At 38.5% G+C, this 20,775-nt stretch overlaps 1 protein-coding gene and 1 non-coding gene across 11 annotated transcripts in view; both read right to left on the bottom strand.

Moving 5' to 3' along the window:
- The window catches only part of CACNA1B (calcium voltage-gated channel subunit alpha1 B), a 192,692-nt gene that overhangs the window by 63,625 nt on the left and 108,292 nt on the right, over positions 1-20,775 (bottom strand). The window lies entirely within an intron of this gene.
- Positions 18,838-18,974, bottom strand: LOC112861143 (U4 spliceosomal RNA). Its single transcript, XR_015243604.1, has one exon. It is a non-coding gene; the product is annotated as a U4 spliceosomal RNA (small nuclear RNA).

Here is a 20,775-nt window from a genome sequence, read left to right as displayed (position 1 = left end):
AAATAACACCAAAATAATAATAATAATAATAATAATAATAATAATAATAATGGTGATCTCTGAATGGTAATAGGAATTTTAATTCTCTTCACTATACTTTTAACAATTAAAAATTTTTTCCATGATGTGCATAGATTACTTTTAAATTAAGAAAACATATACAATTTTTTTTCAACGTTTATTTATTTTTGGGACAGAGAGAGACAGAGCATGAACGGGGAAGGGGCAGAGAGAGAGGGAGACACAGAATCGGAAACAGGCTCCAGGCTCTGAGCCATCAGCCCAGAGCCTGACGCGGGGCTCGAACTCACGGACCACGAGATCGTGACCTGGCTGAAGTCGGACGCTTAACCGACTGCGCCACCCAGGCGCCCAAGAAAACATATACAATTTTAAAACCACAGCATTTCAGACTCTTCCATGGTTAACAGTAAGGCGGGACCAATATGGACTCAATGAAGAATTCTGCTGCTCAAAAGAAGAACAAAGATGCCAGGCCCTGGATGGAAATATTCCTGCTGAAACAGATTTACAGCAACAAAAGGCATCACTTAAGTCAAAGCAGACCAGGAAAAAAAGGAGAGGATCAAAACGAAACTGCTGAAGACTAAGTAAATTCATTGTTAGAAGCAGGTTATGAAAAACAACAACAACAACAACAACAAACTTGACAGTAACAAAAATTTAATCATGAAACAGGACACTTCATCAAACAAAATGGCCAGACACAAAGGATAAAGAAAGGGAGAGAAATCTGCGAAAAACAACCATGTGCCGGACATCGTCCAAGTGCTCTATGCCTCCTAACCGCACTCACTGCATATACCATCATCTCCATTTTCTTTCTTTTTTTTTTTTTTTTTTTTTTTAATGTTTATTTCTTTACCTTGAGAGAGAGAGAGCAGGGGAGGGCCAGAAAGAGAAAGAAAATCCCAAGGAAACTCCACACTGCCAGCACAGAGCCCGACGCAGGGCCCAAACCCACAACAATGAGATCATGACCTGAGCCAAAACCAAGAGCTGCACACCTCACTGACTGAGCCATCCAGGCGCCCCTATCATCTCCATTTTCTAGATTATGAACTGAGACATTACCTAATGGGGACATGGCCTATCAAGGCTGGGGTAAGAACTCTGAGCCCTGGGTCCCTACAAGGTAAGGACATGAGGGTTCATACTGAACCGCTCCCCTCGAAGAGGGCTAAAGTGAGCCCAGACTGGTGGTGCCCTGAGCTTCTGGGAAATCAAATGTAATGACAAAAGCACCCCTCATCTGGCCCGGTGGATTGGGCAACCCTTCTCAACTTGAAGAGAATTTAAACCCTACAGACACCCATGCTATGGAAAGAATTTCTCTCCTATACATTCAGAATGGCACCAGCTACATACCACCCTTCGGAGAACTGAAAAAGTAGTCAATCAATTCATTTTCTAGAGGGCTTCATTGTCTCACAAAACCCCAGCCAAGAAATGGTGGATGAAGGTCAGTCACATATGAACTCAAAATAAAAAATACCACCAAATGAGGGGTGCCTGGATGGCTCAGTTAGTTAAGCTTCCAACTCTTGATTTCAGCTCAGGTTATGATCTCACGGCTTGTGAGTTCAAGCCCCCTGTCAGGCTCTTTGTTGACAGACAGCGTGGAGCCTGTTTGGGACTATCTGTCTCCCTCTCCTTCTGCCTCTCCCCCATTCATGCTCACTCACTCTCTCCCTCTCTCTGTCTCTGTTCTTCCCCCACTTGTGCTCTCTCACTCTCTCTCAAAATAAATAAATAAACCTAAAAAAAAAAAAACAAACCACCAAACATACAAGGAAGCACGATCACCATGAAATGAAAGACAGCAGAAACAACAGATTCAAACCCTCCATAAACTACAGATACAAGAGTACTTTTAGAGATTTTATTTATTTACTTTTATTTATTTACTTTTGAGAGAGAAAGAGAGGGCACAAGTGAGCGAGGGACACAGAGGGAGAGAGAGAGAGAGAGAGAGAGAGAGAGAGAGAGAGAGAATCCCATGAGGGACAGAGAGAGGGAGAGAGAGAGAAGCGGGGCTCACCCGAAGCAGGGCTCGAGCTCACCCGACGCGGGGCTTGTGCTCACCCCATGCGGGGCTCAAACTCATGAACACAAGATCATGACCTCAGCCAAAGCCAGATGCTTAACTGACTGAGCCACCCAGGTGGTCCCAGATACAAGAATTAGAAAACAAATTTTAGATGAGAAATATAAAATAGCTAAATATAAATATGTAAAGAAATATAAAATGAATCTTAAATGAACAAACCATTAAAGTCTATAAAACTGATCCAGCATTTTCATGATCTGTGACAGAGAAATGTAAACGGACTCATCCTTCCACTGAAAACAACTATAAAAGCAGAACAAAATACATAATGTAACTGTTTAAAGGCACTGGGTACCAATCAATGTGGACAGAAGCCAAGAAGCTACACTCCTTGGGAGAAGGAAAGCACAGAGGTGACCCCATTTTCCCCCAAGCTTTTCCCCTTAGACCATGTTCCTATTTGCAGTGCAAAGAAATAAAAACCAAGCATAAAGCAACATTTACAATGGAGAAAGAGAAAAAGACTGAAGTTACAGATTAACAAAGTGGGAATGAAGGGCAAAATCCCAGGGTGAAGTGCAGGGCAGAAGGGAGTCACTCCACCAGCCCCAATTAATTACCCTTCCTTCCCTGTTGCACATGTGCAAAATGAGGCTGGTCTCCACTAGAAGCAAATGCTTTCAAGGAAGCTCAAAGGAGAGAGGAGGATTGAAGGTTTGATATTGGGGGTCAATGACAACAGAGATTTTACTTTGCTGTTACTTTTTATTGGGATTGTTCTTGTTTCTGTTGGTGTTCTAGTTTCAGAGTTGCACAGATCTTGAATCATTGCCCTTTACCTTCTCTTTTCTCTAAGGCTTATTATTTTCAGTACATGGCATTGTCAGAAATGAATATATCATGTTGTAGCAAGAATGTCTAGAGTTAAGGAAGACAGAAAATGGTGTTAATTAAAAACACAAGAAATAATAAATGTTGGGAAGGATGTACAGGGGCGCCTGGGTGGCGCAGTCGGTTAAGCGTCCGACTTCAGCCAGGTCACGATCTCGCGGTCCGTGAGTTCGAGCCCCGCGTCGGGCTCTGGGCTGATGGCTCAGAGCCTGGAGCCTGTTTCCGATTCTGTGTCTCCCTCTCTCTCTGCCCCTCCCCCGTTCATGCTCTGTCTCTCTCTGTCCCAAAAATAAATAAACGTTGAAAAAAAAATTTAAAAAAAAAAAAAAAAAAAGGATGTACAGAGAAAGAAACCCTTGTGCACTGTTGGTGAGAATGCAAACTGGTATCGCCACTGTGGAAAACAGTATGGAGGTTTCTCAAAAAATAAAAACAGAATTACCACATAATCTTGTGATTCTACTACTGGGCATTTACCCAAAGAATACGAAAATATCAATCAAAAAGACATATGCACCACTATGGTTATTGCAGCATTATTTATAATAGACAAAAAATGGAAGAAACCCAAGTGTCCATCGATAGATGAATGGATATACAAGATGTGGCAAATATATACAATGGAACATTACTCAGCATTCAGGGTGCCTGGGTGGCTCAGTAGGTTCAGTGTCCGACTCTTGGTTTCAGTTCAAGTCATGATCTCACAGGTTTGTGAAATAGAGGCCTGCTTCAGGCTCTGTGCTGACAGAACACAGCCTGCTTGGGATTCTCTTCCCTCTGCCCCTCCCACACTCATGCTCTTTTCCTCTCAAAATAAATAAATAAACTTAAAAAAAAAATAAAAAGAATGAAACCGCATGAATGGATCTACACAGTATCATGCTAAACAAAATAATTCAGCCAGAGAAAGACAAATACCAAATGATTTCACTCATATGTGGAATTTAAGAAACAAAACATTCGAGAGGCGCCTGGGTGGCTCAGTAGCTTAAGCGTCCGACTTCGGCTCAGGTCACGATCTCACAGTTCATGGGTTCGAGCCCCGGGTCGGAGCTCTGTGCCGACAGCTCAGAACCTGGAGCCTGCTTCAGACTCTGGGTCTCCCTCTCTCTCTGCCCCTCCCCAGCTCACACTCTGTCTCTCAAAAATAAACATTAAGAAAAAGAAGACATCCGAACAAACAAAATAAAAAGAGACAAACAACTATAAAAAGACTCTTACATACAGAGAAAAAACTGGTGGTTGGCAAAGGGGAGGTAGGTAAGGAATGGGTCTTAGCATTGCTCAAACGGGAACCTGGAGTAAAAACACCTGTAGACTTTGTCATGTGTGCACAATAGCATTACTAGATTAGTCACTAAAAAACAAAATAAAACACAACTGAACAAAATGGAAATAGAGTTCATAGCTTTAAACTAGTAGAGGGAAAAATGTGATATGTAAGCAAAAAAGAACCAGTTATTTAATATTTCCAAAAGAAAGGAAAGAAGAAAAAAATTTGAGTTATAAATGCCAAAACAATACATGGTATATTCTTCTCTTTAAAAAAGAAAAAAAAGTACAACACCCATTCATGATAAAAACCCTCAACAAAGTAGGCTTAGAGGGAACATACCTCACTATAATAAAGGCCATGAATGGGGGGCATCTGGGTGGCTCAGTCGGTTACTGTCTGACTTTGACTCAGGTCATGATCTCACAGTTTGTGAGTTCAAGCCCCACGTCAGGCTCTGTGCTGACAGCTCAGAGCCTAGAGCCTGCTTCAGATTCTGTGTCTCCCTCTCTCTCTGCCCCTCCCCTGCTCATGCTCTCTCTCTGTCTCAAAAATAAATACAAACATTTTTAAAATGTTGTTAAATAAACAAATAAGTAAAACCATAAAAAAGTAATAAAAGCAACAATAATAATAAGATACCTGGGAATAAACTTTAACTGAGAATGTGAAAGACCTATACTCTGAAAATTATAAAACACTGATGACAGAAATTGAAGATGACACAAACAAATGGAGAGATATTCCATGCTCATGGATTGGAAACACAAATACAGGTAAAAGGTCTATATTACCCAAAGCAATCTACAGATTCAATGCAATTTCTATCAAAATACCAATGGCATTTTTCACAGAACTAGAACAAGTAATCCTAAAATTTGTATGGAACAAAATAAGACCCTGAATAGCCAAAGCAATCTTTATAAAAGAACAAAACTGGAGGTATCACAATCCCAGATTTCAAGATACACTACAAAGCTATAGTAATCAAAATAGTATGGTCCTGTCACAAAAACAGACACACAGATCAATAGAACAAAACAGAATATCCCAAATAAACCCATGTTTATATGATCAATTGATCTATGACATGCAAGCAAGGAAATGCAAAGGGAAAAAGTCTCTTCAATAACTGGAGCTGGGAAAACTGGACAGCTACAAGCAAAAGAATGACACTGGACCACTTTTCTACACCACACACAAAAATAAACTCAAAATGGATTAAAGATCTAAATGTGAGGCCTGAAACCATAAAAATCCTAGAAGAGAGCACAGACAATAATATCTGTGACAAACTATAGCAACATTTTCCTAGATATGTCTCCTCAGGCAAGGGAAACAATAGCAAAATTAAACTATTGGGACTACATCACAATAAAAAGCTTCTAAACAGTGAAGGAAACAATTAGCAAAACAAAAGGATAACCTACTGAATGGGAGGAGATATTTGCAAATCACATATCTGATACAGGTTAGTATCCAAAATATATAAAGAACTTATTATATAGCTCAACACCAAATGATCCAATTAAAAAAAAAAAACAAAAAACAGGGAAAAGACATGAAGATTTTCCCAAAACAAAGACACATAGATGGCTAACAGACACATGAAAAGATGCTCAACATCACTAATCAACAGGGAAATGGAATTCAAAACCATGATGAGGTATCATCTCACACTTGCCAGAATGGCTAAAAATCAAAAACACAACAAATAAGTGTTGGAGAGGATGTAGAGAGAAAGGAACCCTTATGCACTGTTGGTGGAAATGCAAACTGGTGCAATCACTGTGGAAACAGTATGGAGTTTACTCAAAAAGTTAAAAATAGAATTACCACATGACCCAGTAATTCCACTACTGGGTATTTACCCAAAGAATGTGAAAACACTAATTCAAAAAGATATATGCACCCCTATGCTTATTGCAGCATTATTTACAAGGGCCAAAATATGGAAGCAGCCCAAGTGTCCATCAAGAGATGAACAGATACAGAAGATGTGTTATTGGGGCACCTGGGGGGCTCAGTCACTTAAGTGTCCGACTTTGGCTCAAGTCATGATCTCATGGTTCATGAGTTCAAGCCCTGTACTGGGCTCACTATTATCAGCGCAGAGCCTGCTTCAGATCCTCTGTTTCCATCTCTCTCTGATCCTCTCCCACTTGCATGTGCTCTCTCTCAATCTCTCTCAAAAATAAATAAACATTAAAAAAAAAAAAAGATGTTCTTACTCAACACGTCTCCAGAGACAAGGAAAACAAAAGCAAAAATGAACTACTGGGACCTCATTAAAATAAAAAGCTTCTGCACAGCAAAGGAAGCAATCAGCAAAACTAAAAGGCAACTGACAGAATGGGAGAAGATATGTGCAAATGACATCAGATAAAGGGTTAGTATTCAAAATCTATAGAGAACTTATCAAACTCAACACCCAAAAAACAAATAATTCGGTGAAGAAATGGGCAAAAGACATGAATAGACACTTCTCCAAAGAAGACATCCAGATGGCCGACTGACACATGACAAAATGCTCAACATCACTCCTCATCAGGGAAATACAAATCAAAACCACAATGAGATACCACCTTACACCTGTCAGAATGGCTAACACTAACAACTCAGGCAACAACTGATGTTGGCGAGAATGTGGAGAAAGAGGATCTCTTTTGCATTGTTGGTGGGAATGCAGGCTGGTGCAGCCACTCTGGAAAACAGTATGGAGGTTCCTCAAAAAACTAAAAATAGAACTACCCTATGGCCCAGCAATTGCCTTACTAGGTATTTATCCAAGGGACACAGGTATGCTGTTTCAAAGGGACACATGCACCCCCATGTTTATGGCAGCACTATCGACAGTAGCCAAAGTATGGAAAGAGCCCAAATGTCCATCGATGGATGAATGAAGAAGATGTGGCATATATATACAATGGAGTATTACTCAGCAATCAAAAAGAATGAAATCTTGCCATTTGCAACTACGTGGATGGAACTGGAGGGTATTATGCTAAGTGAAATTAGTCAGTCAGAGAAAGACAAAAATCATATGACTTCACTCATATTAGGACTTTAAGAGACAAAACAGACGAACGTAAGGGAAGGGAAACAAAAATCATATAAAAACAGGGAAGGGGACAAAATAGAAGAGACTCATAAATATGGAGAACAAACTGAGGGTTACAGGAGGGGTTGTGGGAGATGGGGATGGGATAAATGGGTAAGGGGCACTAAGGAATCTACTCATGAAATCATTGTTGCACTATATGCTAACTAATTTGGATGTCAATTTAAAATAATAAAAAATAAAATTATTAATAAAATAAATAAATAATAAAATATACAACGGAATATTACTCAGCCATAAAAACAATGAAATCTTGCCATTTGTGACAACAGAAATGGATCTAGCAGATATAATGCTAAGTGAAGTAAGTCAGAGGAAAACAAATACCACATGATTTCACTCATATGTGGAACTGAAGAAATAAAACAAATGAGCAAAGAAAAGAAACAAACCAAAAAACAGACACTCCACTATAGAGAGAAAACTGGGGATTTTTCCCCAGAGGGGATTTTTCACCAGAGGGGTGGTAGGTGAAACAGGTAAAAGTGATTAAGACTGCACTGTACAGAATTGTTGGATCACTATACTGTACACCTGAAGCTAATATAACACTGTACGTTACTTATACTGGAATTTAAATAACTAATTAATTAAAATTTTTAGAAGGGAAAAAAAATCCCGTAAAAGCTGGAAGCAATGAAAACCTAGTAGCAACAACCACATTGCTAAATAAATACCATTTCTCATCAAAGGTTCTAAAGAAGCCGACCATGAGATGAGGGTCCATGTGAAGTGACAGATTACTCCCAGAATAAACTGGAAGAAAGTGAGAAAAACAGAACAAGAACGAGAAGACAGCCAAGCAAGAGTGCAGTTTCAGGTAAAACCCTGGAACAGCAGGGTCAGGAGGCTCCCACAGAGACTCTGGAGTCTAAGTTAGACCTCTCAGCTGTCCCTACCTGCAGCTACAGGACTGGGCTTTCACACTCTCTACATTCTTCCTTCATGGCTCTGGCCACGTGGGAGATGTAAACTCTCCTGTTTGTCCACTTCCTGTCCTCTCCTCCCAGTGGTCACAGGTAGTCCTCCAAGAGGAGCTGAAGGTAAAGAGGAAGGAAATGTGTAGGAACAGCCAGTGTCCACCGCACAGGTGGTCTTGTACAGATGGCTGAATCCATGTCTGTGGCAGAAAAGGTACGTAATAATCCTGGAACATGTTGTCATAGATGGAAATCAGAAAGCTATCAAAGACAACTACAGGCATGTGAGGTCCAAAAAACTCAACCTTAAGGGGCTCCCCACAGCCAAAGTTGATATAATCTGAGCATCAAAAGTAACAGTGAGTTCAAGGACGAAAGCATATCAAACACATTAAAATAAAAAAAACTCATGATGATGATTCTCATAAATTCCTTGTTGCTCATATTCAGAGTTTCTGGGCACCAACTCACTATTTCAAAGACTCATACATGGGCACCTAGGTACCTCAGTTGGTTAAGCATGTGACTCTTGATGTTGGCTCAGGTCAGGATCTCAAGGTTGTGAAGTCAAGTCCTGTATCAGTCTCCACGCTCAGCTTAAGATTCTCTCTCTCTCTCTCTCTCTCTCTCTCTCTCTGCCCCCTCCCCCGCTCACACTCGCATGCTCTCCCTAAAAAAATAAATGAAAAAAATAAATAAAGACCCACGGGGCACCCAGGTAGCTCAATCAGTTAAGCGACCACTCTTGATTTCAACTCAGGTTGCGATATCACAGTTTTGTGAGGATGGGCCCCATGTTGGGCTCTGTGCCCTGACCACGCAGAGCCTATTTGGGATTCTCCCTCTACCACCCACCTCTGCTCCTCCCCCACTCATGCTCACTCTGTCTCAAAAATAAGTAAACTTTAAAAAAAAAGTAAAATAAAATAAATAAAGACCTGCACATAAAGGGACAGAATTAAGCATGTATGTTACTTAATACAAATACAAACTGTATTCCAAATAATTGATGTTTTTCCTCATGGAAAAGGTCAAAATAATAAATTCATAAAGAATGACAGAATTATAAATTCATCATTTTGTGACACCTGACGAAATCACAGACCTGGGTGACAGGCATCAGTGTCTACTAAACTCTTTGGGCAAAAGGCTGGTGGAGAGCTTACGGTGGATGGATCAGGCCAAACCCACTGATGAATCTTAATATCAGCAGAAGGAAAACACGATGACACTAGACACTATGTACTCTCCTGATGTAATGCAATAGGAAGTGTTCACGGCCACCTATGAAGCTTCCCCAAAGAGTTTAGTCAAGAGTCTAGATCTATAGTTTACAAACAAGGGCAAATTAACCTCCTAGGGATATTTGGCAACGTGTCTGGAGACATGTTTTGGTTGTCAAAATCACACAGTGCTACTGGCATCTGGAGGATAAAGACCAGGGATGCTGCTGAACATCCTAAAAACACAGGACTGCCGCCAACACCAAAACACAGTTCAGAAGATTGTTTTAGATCTGATTTCCAGTTAACAGGAGATACTGAGGACAGAGGAATGTACTAAATGACACCATGATGCAATCAATCAAATCCAGAATGTGGGAAATTCTACAGGGCAAATGACATAGTTTCCTCAACAAATAAATGGTATGTATAAAATAAGAGGGGAGAAATAGTTATCGGATAAAAGAGACATACACAGAGCAAGCAAAATCAGATGAGTAAACCTTAGTTGGATCCTGATCCTAAAAAATCAATTGTAAAAAGGTATTTTTGAGACAACTGGAAATTTAAACTTGGGATAGGTATTAAATAATATTATGAAATTATTATCAATATTATGAAATTATTACCAATATTGCTAGGCATACTAACGCTTTGGGGTTGGTTAAATCCTTAATTGTTAGAGGTGCTTATACTGTTATACCTAAAATAATAAAAAAGCACAGGGAAAAAAAAGGAGAAGTACAAAGTGAAACAAAAATATCAAAATGTGGATAATTGCTTACGGGTGGGTGACAGAATATGAGGGTTCATTATACTCGTGTCTCTACTTTCAAAGTTTCAATTTTCTTACAAAAAACAATTTCTGTAAGCAGCCTGGAGAGAAGACAGAGCCACACAAAAGAGCAATTTGGAGGAACTGCGGGCGTCTCTGCAGGAGACGGAGGGGGCACGATACAGAGAGAACTGACATTCCAAACAAAGCAAAACTACTTTCCACAATGTTAAAATAAAGATTTTGCAAGCACATTGAGAGAGTTTACCACCATCCAACCTCACTAAAAGAAATGAGAATAGATGTTCTTCAAGCACAAGGGGGGAAAAGGCAAATGAACGATCCAAAATACAAAAATTGATGAAATAGGAGAAGGTATAATGAAATCAACAGCAAAAAACGTAAAAAAACAAACAGAAAACACATAAAGAAACTTCTGCCATTTGTAAATTCAAAGCTACACTTACAAGTAACTCATAGGTCAAATAAGAAATTACAATGAAACTTGGGAAAAGATTTAGAAGAAAACTATGGTGTTTCAAAACTTGTGAGATACAACTAAAACACTGCTTAGAGCAAAGGTTAAAGCCTTAATAAACACATTAGCAAAACAGAGGAGCTTAAATGTCAGGAACTGAGTATCCAACTAATAACTGAAAAGAAGAATATTGTGGTAAAGATGAAGAAAGCAGAAGAAAAAAAATAAGAACAGAAATCCACAAAACAAAGACACAATGGAAAAGATCAAGAAAGCCAGAAATTGAGACTTTGATAGTCTATTTAACTTGACAAACTTTCAGGGGAAAAAAAAATGTTTTTCAAGGAAGGAGAAAAGGAAGGAAGGGAGGAAGGAAGGAAGGAAGGAAGGAAGGAAGGAAGGAAGGAAGGAAATTAGAAATGTAACAGTGGCCACACTACAAATCCAGCAGAAACTAAGAAGATAAGAGGCTGGCTCCCATAGATAATGGCAGTCACCCACACTCAAGTTTTCCCCACAGCTTGTATAAACTAACTACAGGGCTAACAAGGAAAGGTAATAAAATAATCCACAGTCCATACTTAAAGCATATGGGAAATAAGAAAAGTACAAGCTCAAAATTACATGTAAGTGGGGAAATGACCCCTGAAACCTACAAGCATGGATTGTGTGGAAGAGGCAAAGAACAGCAGGATCAAGGTGATGGTGGGACACATGGACACATCAAGTGTTCATCCAAGGAAGACAGGGCCCCACCCTAACCAAAGGAATACTGAGGTCAGAGACCTACTCCTGGGGACTCCCAGGACCTACACAGGACTGGCAGCAGTGAACTCAGGAAGACACTACTTCTGGTGGAAAAAGGCCCACTTGTGATGTGGGACACAAAGGCAGAAGGAAATGTAGACAAAATTAATTTTCCTTATAACCTGCAGCCCAGTGACAAATACTTGAGGCAGACAGAGTACAGCTTTCCTCCAGGAACACCTTACTGTCTTCATGTTAATGATTTGCTAGAGGGGAAAACAACCTAGCTTGCTAATAGCCAGGCCTCCGGGATCCCAGAGAGTCCTCTTCAGCATATGAAAATCCTTTTGGAAAGTCCCCTTATCTTCACCTCCCCAACTCCAAAGTATATACATCAGTCACTCTTCACAACCCCACAGCAGCTCTTTCTGCCCATGGGTCCTGTACCTGTGCTTTAATAAAATCACCTTTTTGCACCAAAGACATCTCAAGAATTCTTTCTTGGACGTTGGCTCCAAACCCCAGCACTTCAAACCACATCACTTAGAAGGGAGCCGCACTTTAGTGGCTTTCTGATGGAGGAAAAGAAAAACAAGTGGCTATGGCCCAGGGTCCTCCAGAGGTGGGGTATTACCACCAAATCAGAACTACAAGGCATCACCGAGTACAGAGACTGGATTTCACCGTCCTAACAGAAGAGGGTGCTTTTCAATCAGAAAGCAAGTAAGCCACTCAAGCCCCTCCCTCCTCTCCACAAAATCACTGGTAATTACTGGTCCAGGAAAAGTCAACACACACACACTTCCTCATTATCAGAAAATGGAACCCAACATCCATACAAAGCTTCCACCACAGGAAAACAGAAAGTAAAGATGAAACATTTCAGATAATATAAAATACTCCACAAAAATCAACTGCAAAGCAGGGAAAACTGCAACACAACCTTACAACATGAATTACACACAATTAAACCAGCCACTGCTAACAAGAAAAATCATCACAAATAAGATTAAAAGCTCAAAATAAAAATGTACGGAAAACCTGACATGAGAGATGAGAGCTGACCAAACTCAGGAGAGAAACTGAAAAAGAAATCATCTGAGAAATGAAGTGAAAGGGAAAGACAAGACAGTCTCAGAAATCACAAAAAGTCGAAGAGAAAAGAGACATGACTGAAATTATAGTAAAACAAAACAAAACAAAAAAAAAAAGATAGAGGTCAAATAAGCCAAGAGAAAGAGTGTGAAACAGGGAATGAGTTTTCAAAAGGATCAGGGATAAAGTGATACAGAAGACGAAGGAGATCAACATTTGTATAACTAGAATGTCTGAAAAAAAAAAGTAAAACAATGGAAAAGAACTAACATTTAACCAGTGATCCCAGAATGTTTTCTGGAAATGAAATAACACCCATCGATCGATTTTTGACAAAAGTGCCAAATAATTCAATGGAAAAAGGACAACCTTTTCAACAAATGGCAACAGAACAAATGCATATCCTTGCGGGTTTGGGGGGATAAAAAGAACTTCTACCCTCAACTCATGCCATATATAAACATGAACCCAAGACTTCAACTCTTGGAAAGATGGCACAGAAGTGCTTTCCCCCATCCATCCCACTAACACAACTGAAAACCCTGGATGTCACATATAAGGCAAATATAGCAGGATTCTGAAAGGGCAGAGAGAAGCCAGATTGGTTAGGGACCTTGGGCCTTAAAAGCAACACAGCAATACGTTTTTCTTTTCTAGGTGTTCTTCTATGCCTCATATAACCGTGGTGCAGGAGAGGCAGCAACCCAGAAATGCCAACAGGCACAGATTTTAAAAGCCCCCAAAAAGTCAGCTCTCCCTAATGACAGGACCAGGAAAGGTGCAGACTAGCCAGACAGGAAACTTCTAGACGATAACCACTCTACTACAGCCAAACACCCCAGAAAAAAACTACAGTTCTATCTCGGTTCATATGAGCAGAGACCAAGGGGAGCACAGACTTCTACCCTCACTGGCCTATAATGAGGTACCCAAAGCCCCTGCCAGGGTGGTATCAGAGAGAGCTGAGTAGGGAGTAGGGACTGTCATCCTCACCCTGTGGGAACAATACCCCAACCCATGTTATATCAGCAAAGATTACATGGGTAGCCCAGACTACAATTCCTACCCAGAAGTAACAGCGCACCCCTTCCTTTTACTTGCCAGAATAAGTCCTAGTAGAAAGCCAGGACTTTACCACCGCCCAGAGGTAATGAAATCCACCCCTGCTGTGTCAATGGAGGTCACATGAGAAGCAGTAACAAGGCACTCCCACCTCTCTCAGATAGGGTGGCATCAGTGGAGGCCCAGAAGGAACAAGAAGTTGGCTCCCACTGGGGGTCAACTGAGGTCGAATGAGAAACCTGTGCTTTCACCCCCATCTGGAAGTAATGAGGCAGCTCGCTCACCCTCCCCCTGCTGGAGGGGTGTAGACCAGCTAAAACACAGTAGACCAGCTAAAACAAAAGATTTAAATAAAACTTGAGGTTTATAACATAATATTAAAATTTCTAGGTTTCAATTTAAAAAATCACTTGTCACACTAAGAATCAGGAAAATGTCAATTTGAACGAAAAAAGACAAATAGACACCAAGATGATACAGATGATAGAATTATCTGAAAATGATTTTAAAGCACCCATCATAAAAATGCTTCAGCAGACAACTAAAAGCACACTTAAAACAAATGAAAAAATAGAAAATCTCAGCAAAGAAATAGAAAGTTGTAGCAAAGAAATAGAAGATATATAAAGAATTAAATATAAATTTAGAACTGAAAAATACAATAACTGAAATTAAAAACTCAATAGATGGGCTCAACAGCAGAATGGAAGGCACAGAGGAAAGAATCAGTGAATGGGAAGACAGAACAATAGAAATTACCCATTCTGAACAACAGAGAGAAAATAGACTGAAAAAAGTGAACAGAGCTTCAGGGACCTCTGGGACTAGGACAAAAGATCTACCATTCATGTCAACAGAGTCCTGGAAAGAAAAGAGAAAGAGGGCAGGGCTGAAGTATTCAAAGACAGAATGGATGAAAAAATTTCCAAATTTGGCAAAAAGACACAAACCTACAAATTCAAGAAGCTGAGCAAATCCCAAACACAATAAACCTAAATAAACCCACGCCAAAATACATCAAAATCAAACTTCTGAAATATAAAGACAAAGAAAAAAATCTTGAAAGCAGCGAGAGAGAAACAACAGCTTACCTATAGGAAGAAAACAATTCGAATGACAGTGGATTTCTCATCAGAAACCATGGAGGTCAGAAGGAAGAGGCACACGTTTTTTCAAGTGCTGAAAAAAAAAGAACTGTCAACCCAAAATTTACACCCAGTGAAAACATCCTTCAGGAATGAAGGGAATATCCAGATACTCTCAGATGAAGGAAAACTTAGAGAACTTGTCACCTGCAGACCTACCCTAAAAGAAACACTAAGGAAAGCCCCTCTAAACAGAAAGTAAATTATGAAAGAAGAAATATTGGAATTATAAGGAAAGAAGAAAGAACAATAGAAGAAGTAAAAATATGGTTAAACACAACACACTTTCCTCCTTCTCCTCCTGTGTTTTCTACATTATGTTTGACAGTTGAAGCAAAAATTACAACATATACTGATGTGGTTCTAAATACATGCAGAGGAAATAATTAGGACATTTATACACAGGAAGGAAAAAGAGAAGTATATTTCACTTAAACTGGTAAAATGACAACCCCAGTAGACTAGAATAATTTATTTATATAATGTAACACCTACAGCAACCATTAAAAAAAAACAATACAAAGACTTACACTCAATAATACTACAGAGAAATCAAAATGGAATTCTAAAATACATACAAGTAACCCACAGGAAGGAAAAAAAAAAAACAAAGAAAGAAACCAGAGAAATAGAAAACAAAAAGAACAAACAATAAATAAAACAGCAGACTTATTATAACATATACAATTACATTAAATGTAAATGGTCTGAATATGCCAAATAAAAAACAGAACTGACAAATATGCCAAATTAAAAACATGACCCATCAATATGGTATCTATAAGAAACTAACTTAAAATATAACCATATAGCTAGTTTGAAAGTAAAAAGGTGAAAAAGATACATCATGCAAATATTAATCAAAATAAAGTAGGAGACAGTATATTCATATCAGATAAAGTAGACATCAGAGCAAAGAAAATTATCAGGTACAGAGAGACACATTACACAATGATAAAAGAGTCAATCTTTCAAGAAGACATCAATTCTAAATTGTACGCACTCAATAACAGTGCTGCAAAATATGTGAAGCAAAAACTGATAGAAATGACAGAAGACACAGACAAATCCACGTTTACAGTTGGAGACTTGAACGCCCCTTTCCCAGCAACTGACAGATCTAGACAGAAAATCAGCATGCACACAGAACTCCACACCATATACTCTTTTCAAGCACCCACAAAACATATACCAAGATATGCCATATCCTCAGCCATAAAACAAGCCTTAATAAATTCAAAATAATTAAAATCATACACGGTATGTTCACTGACCACAAAATCATCAAGCTAGAAGTCAATAAGAGAGAGACAATAGGAAAATCTCGAAACCCTTGGAAACTAAACCACACATTTCTAAACAAACCATGAATCAAAGATGAAGTCCCAAGGGAAATTTTTTAATGGAATTGAATGAAAATGAAAATATATCAAAACCTGTGGGATACAGATAAAGCAAGTACTAAAAAGAAAATTTAGGGGTGCCTGAGTGGCTCAGTCAGTTAAGTGTCCAACTCTTGATATCTGCTCAGGTCATGATCTCAAGGTGCATGAGATCAAGCCCCATATCAAGTTCTGCACTGACAGCGTGGAGCCTGTTTGGGATTCTTTCTCTCCCTCTCTCCCTGTCCTTCCCCTTACTCATGCTCTCTCTCTCCCTCTCAAAGTAAATAAACATTTTTTAAAAATAAAAAAAAATTTATAGCTCACTAAATGTTTACATTAAAAAAGAGGAAAGGCCTCAAATCAATAACTTAAGCTCCCATCTCAAGAACTAAAAAAGGACAAAATAAACCCAAAGAAACAGAAAGAAGAAAATAATAAAGCAGAAATAAAATGCAATTGTAAACAGAAAAACATAGAAAATCTAGGAAATAAGAATCTAATTCCTTGAAAAGATCAGGGAGATTAACAAACTTTAGTAAGACTCACAGGAAAAAAAAAAGAGAGAGAAGACACAAATCACCAATATCAGGAATAAGACAGGGGTTGTCACCACAGATCACAAAGACATCAAGAGGATAATAAAGAAATACTACAAACAACTATACATACATAAATTTGACAAATTAAATGAAATAACCAATTCCTTCAAAAGCACATACTACAACTCACCCAATATGACATAGATAACATACCCTTATCACTATTGAGAATATTTTTTTTAATTCCAAAAAAGACATGCTTTATTTGCAAGTTCTACCAAACGTTAAAGAACAATTAACACCAATTCTATACAATCACCTCCAAAAAAAACCAGAAGAAGGAACGCTTTCCAATTCATATTATGAATTCAGTACTATTGTGATACCAAAATCAGACAAAGACAGTATGCACACATGCATGCATACCACACACACACACACACACACACAAGAACAACAAAGCACCAATATCCCTCATGAATACAGAGTCAAAACTCCTTAACAAAACATTAAGAAACAGAATTCAGCAATATATAAAAATAATTATACACCATCACCAGTAGAGTTTATCCTAGGGATGCAAGGCTGACTTAATATTTGAAAACCAACCAATGTAAACTACCATATTACAGAAGAAAAATCACATGACCCCGTCAATTGATGCAGAAAATCATTTGACAAAATGTAGCACTAACTGAATATAAAAAAACTCTCAGAAAAAAAAGGAATAGAGGGGAATTTTCTCAACTTGATAAAGAACATATATCAACACACCCTCCCAAAAAAATCCTACAGCTAATGTCACACTCCATGTTGAAAGACTGACTGTTCCCTCCTCCCACAAGATAGGAATAAGAGAAGGACGTCAGTTCCGCCACTGCTGTTCAACACACTTGTGGAAGTTGACAGTAAAATGAGGGAAGAAAAAGAAATAAAAGGCACACGTGTCATAAAACTGTTCATTATCAGATGACTTGATTACGCAGACAATCCCAAGGTATCTACAAACTAAATACAAACCAAAATTACACAATTTCTTTAAAATCTGATGAAAATGAAGACACCAAATGTCAGAATCTATAAGATACAATTAAATTAGTAATCAGAGGAAAACTCATAGCCTTAAATAATCATATAACAAAAATTAAAGAATAAAATAAGTAAACTAAGTCTCTAACTCAAGAAGCTAGAAAAATAACAACATAGTAAAACAAAAAGGCAAGAAGAAAATAATGAAGATAAAATTGAAAAGTAACATTTAAAAAACACTTAAAAAACAAAATCACAGAACTAATAAAATGCTGGTTCTTTTTATGAAAACCTACAAAACATATAAATCACTAATACAATCAAGAAAAAAAGAGGGAAACAAAGTACACAGGATAATGATACTAATAACGGCAGACACATGACTTTGAATTTGTCAAAACCCATAGAATGTACAACACAAAGAGGGTACCCTAATGTAAACTATGGACTTTAGTTAATAATAATATTTCAATATTGGTTAATCAATTGTAATAAAATGTTAATAATAGGGTAAAACTGTGTTTGGGGAGATTATATAAGAACTCTGTATTTTCTGCTAATTTGTCTACAAATCTAAGACTATTCTAAAAAATAAACCATTAAATAAATAAATAAAATACACAGGATAAAAAAATGACAAGGGGGGAAACAGAGGAAGTGCTTTAAAAACACTTAAGCCACTTCTTTGCATAACTGTATATATATATAAATTGGAAAGTCTAGATCAAATGATCAGTTCTAAGGAAATTGTAATTTACCAAAGAGATCTCAGGAGATAAGAAGTTTAAACAGACAATATCCATACAGAAATAGAGAAATTATTAAAGAATTACCCTTCCAAAAGAAACCTGAGCCAGATGATTTCACAAGTGAATTCTACGAAATCTTTACAGACCAAGCAATCCTATGCTACTTAAACTATACCAGAAAAGGAAAAGAAGAAAACTTTCTTTTTATGAATCAGTAAGGGTTATGTCCTACAGACCGCCTTGGGTAAATTTTCCCCATAGAGTTCCCCTTAGTTTTATAATACCCTCACTTCAGGAAAACATATGTATCTCTCATTACAATGTTGTTGGGGTTTTTTTTTGGCTGATGTTTATGTAGGAAAAATGTATACTTCCCCCAAACTCAACAGAACATTTTTAGTTTTCAATTAGCAATAATCGCGCCTCGGATAAACCTCATTGGCTACGATACTGCCACTGCGCAAATCTCAACAGAACATTTTTAAAAAGTTTATTTATTTATTTTGCGCGAGAGAGACAGCATGAGTGGGGGGAGGGACAGAAAGAGAGGGAGAGAGAGAGAATCTCAAGCAGGCTCCACTCTCAGCACAGGACCCCACACAGGGCTTAATTTCATGACCACAAGATCATGATTGGAGCCAATATCAAGAGTGGGACACTTGACTGAAACACCCAGGTGCCTCTTAATACAACATTTTTAACAACAACAACAACAACAACAACAACAACAACAACAACAACAACAAATGTAGGGAAAAACTCTCAGGCAAGATTCCAAATTCAGTTGGTTGACTATTAGAATCATGTGTGGATGTTTTTGAAAAATGCAATAAGCTTCAATAAAGGACGTGTCCAAAGCAATTGCTTGTTAACAGCTATTTTAACTGTGGTGATCAGGGAAGGAAAGCATTTTATGTCCTGATATGATAGTTGATACTTTTCAGTGTTTAACTATGCTTTCGTTATATTTTTAAAAATTGACTGAGGATTTTGAGTACAACCGACTGTAATACATTAAAATTTTTACAGTACATTATAATTTTCCCATTTAAAATAATAGGAAATATAGGGGCGCCTGGATGGCTCAGTTGGTTGAGTGTCCAACTTCGGCTCAGGTCATGATCTCACAGCTTGTGAGTTCAAGCCCCGCGTCGGGCCCTGTGCTGACAGCTTGGAGCCTGGAGCCTGCTTTGCTTTCTGTGTCTCCCTCTCTCTCTACCCCTAACCCACTCACATTCTGTCTCTGTCTCTCTCAAAAATAAATAAACATTAAAAAAATGTTTTTTTAATAAATAAAATAAAGTAATAGGAAATTTGAAACATTATAACATTTGACTTTCAGTGATGGATACATTAAGCATATTGTAACTATATAGTATTCATATCTAAACCTTACAATACTTAAAGATAAGATAGGAAAACTATAGAACACATCTCACTCTAAAATATGCAATATAATGATTTGTAAGAAATATATATTTGGTCTAAAATCTATTTCACAGATACATTTGGCCTTCCTCCAGTTTCTGAGAAACATTTCAGAGCCATAAAGGTGACATGGGTGTCCTGTTACTAATGAGGGTGACTTTTGGATTCCATCCAAGGGCTGGGACTTGTTGCCAGGAGGACTAACCACATGATTAAAGGGTTGGAACTTTCAGCCCCAACCCTGACTTCCAGGGAGGAAGTAGGGGATGGAGGTTGGACCAGCCAATGGTCAATGACTTAGGACTGCAACAAAGCCTGCATAAAACCCAAAGACTGGGTTTAGAGAGCCTCTGGATTGGTGAACAGGTAGGGATTGGGAAGAGTGGCGTGCCAATAAAGAGCATGGAAGCTCCACACCTTTTTCTCCAGACCTCACCATACATATTTCTTCATCTAGCTGTTGATTCTTATCCTGTTTAATATCCTTTAACAAGCTGGTAAACCTAAGTGTTTCTCTGAGTTCTGTGAGCAAATTTAAAGAACTTAAGGAAAAGGTCATTGAAACCTCCCATCGCAGTTGGCAGGTCAGAAGCACAGGCGACGGCCTGAGGCTTCTGACTGGTGTCTGAAATGAGGGCTTGTAGATCTCAGTCTTGTAGGCTGAGCCCTTAACCTGTGGAATCTGATGGTATCTACTGGTAGGTAGTATCAGAATTGAGACAAACTCTTGGACACCCTCCTGATGTCTGAGAATTGCTTGGTACCTGGGGACCCTCTTCATGCTGGACATGGGTCTGGGAACCCTAAAAGAACTGGTGTCAGTAAAAAGTATCAATCCAAA

The sequence above is a fragment of the Puma concolor genome, chromosome D4, assembly GCF_028749965.1.
Source record: "Puma concolor isolate L17-30 chromosome D4, mPumCon1.1.hap2, whole genome shotgun sequence".
Lineage (NCBI taxonomy): Eukaryota > Metazoa > Chordata > Mammalia > Carnivora > Felidae > Puma > Puma concolor.
The sequence above is the reverse complement of the archived record's forward strand: the minus strand, read 5'-3'. Positions and strand labels throughout refer to the sequence as shown.